This window comes from Trichechus manatus, unplaced genomic scaffold (genome assembly GCF_000243295.1).
Source record: "Trichechus manatus latirostris isolate Lorelei unplaced genomic scaffold, TriManLat1.0 scaffold00021, whole genome shotgun sequence".
NCBI classification, from domain to species: Eukaryota; Metazoa; Chordata; class Mammalia; order Sirenia; family Trichechidae; genus Trichechus; species Trichechus manatus.
This window is the reverse complement of record NW_004443957.1, coordinates 2,517,298-2,519,464: the sequence shown is the minus strand read 5'-3', so window position 1 is coordinate 2,519,464 and position 2,167 is coordinate 2,517,298. Positions and strand designations below refer to the sequence as shown.

General features: G+C 35.9%; 1 protein-coding gene across 4 annotated transcripts in view; it reads right to left on the bottom strand.

Moving 5' to 3' along the window:
• The window catches only part of ERO1B (endoplasmic reticulum oxidoreductase 1 beta), a 73,113-nt gene that overhangs the window by 15,116 nt on the left and 55,830 nt on the right, over positions 1-2,167 (bottom strand). The gene's annotated exons all lie outside the window — the stretch shown is intronic.

Genomic DNA, 2,167 nt, shown 5'->3' with positions numbered 1-2,167 from the left:
TTAGAAGCATATCATATGGAGTTGAAGAATATGAAGAAAAATTTTACACAGGCTTTGCTCAAAACTTATGACAGAAGTCAAGATAATACCACCATCCTTTATTACCCTGGCCTCCATTTAAAAAGGTTTTTGCTTATTAGAGAAGTAGTACATTTTTTTATAAAAAATTAAAAAAAACAAAGAAAAATTCAGAAAAGTAAATTTTAAGAATCACTGGATGCATATCAATTAATTTTTTTCCTCCCTCACAATCAACAGTTTTTTTGTTTTATTTTTGCTTTTTGTTTTCACCCTCTCCCTGAGGGGGAACATGGGCTTTCATAGTAGAAACTAAGAAATAATCTCATTTATATGCTGTGAGAATTTAAAAAATCTAAGACTTTTAAAAATTCCTTTTGTATCTTTTCAAGATCTTTTAGATCTTCAATTTAAGTCCTACCATAGAAGGCTCTGAAGCAAGTAGCTTCTAATAGGGCAAAATAATTCTTTTGAAATTTCATTTGAGAATATTTGCTATTGCAGTCTAATTGTCATGGAAGGAGAACAAAAGACAGAAATTAAATTTTATTTTGAAGCTTCCTCCTAAATTACATGGCCAATTTTGAATATTTATGGTAATAAGGCATACAAACAATATGAATAAACTTAATAAAACATTAAGTACTAACTTCTCCGGTAATAAAACTTTTAATCAAATCTGCTCTCAAGTAGCAAAACAATCAGATTGGAAATTTACTTGCTGTTCCTTCCAATTTACCTCTCTAAGCAGTTCTTACGGCCAGCAAAACGGCTAAAGACTAGAGAAGGGACAAGAGACAAAAGTTTGTGAAAATCCCTATGCCTAAAAACAGCACCTGAAAAACTAGGAGGTAATTCTAATTTGCAAAACCCACAAAGTCCCTTAACTGAAATGGGGATGAGTGGTAAGTGAGGAGACAGGAGTAGAAATGTACTTCCAGAAACTGCAAAAACTAGCTAACTTTAAGCAAAATGGTAACAAAAGATGTGCCAGCTGAGTGTACCAACAAGACACACACCACACTAAGCAGTAAATGGCTGGAGAACTCCTCCCCACCTACAGTCTGCTCCCAGCACTTGATGTTGTCTCTGACTACTTTTTACCAGTTGTTGTTGAGTCGATTTTGACTCACGGCAACCTCATGTGTTTCAGAGTGGAACTGCACTCTATAGGGTTTTCAGTGGGTGATTTTTTTAGAAGTAAATCACCAAGACTTTCTTCCAAGGCATCTCTGAGTGGACTCAAACCTCCAACCTTGGGTTAGCAACCGAGCGTGTTAACCATTTTGCACCACCCAGGGATTTCATGGAGTTGCCATGAGTCAGACTCGACTTGAAAGCAACTGATTTCTGACTACTTAGGTCTGGAAGAAGCCTTCACAGGCATACTCTGAAGTAGTATCTGCAAAATCTGATCTACAAAGGTGAAATCCACCAACTTCTATTTATAATAATACAGAGCAAATTCAACTACCCAATTTAGAAAGTGGTCCTCTTCTTCTTTTGGATTTAATTTCATTAAATTCCACCTGTATATATAATTCTGCTCTCATAAAAGGGCTAGATTTACTCTAATTGTATTATCTGGCGTTTGATTATTTATGATTTTCAAAGGAATTCTTACAGGTAACATCTACATTCACAGTATAGGCAAGTAGGATGGCTATTGTGACTCTCATGTCCCAGATAAGGAAACTGAATCTCAGAAAAGGTTGAGTTAGTTGCCTATAAATGAGTCCTCTCTGGAACCATCCATCAATATTCAGGGACTCTGAGAATAAGATACAAGGAGACTGGTTGATAAGTGTACCCTAGAATCTAATACTGACCCTAAACTTCATTCTCATCCTCCGTTATCAATATTCAGAGACACTGAATACCTCTTTTAACCTAAATGCTACTTTTCACAATTTGTATCTTTAGAGTAAAGCTAATTAAACGAAGTCAAGTATCTTCTTCCACATAGGGCATTTATCAATATAACTCCTAACAGTATTTGTACATCAAAAATGTTTACCTACTCGGCTACCACCACTGACTACTCTGACTGGGATCACAACAGAGGGTCCTGGACAGAGCTGGAGAAGGATGTAGAACAAAATTCTAACACACAAAAAAAGACCAGATTTACTGGCCTGACAGAGACTGG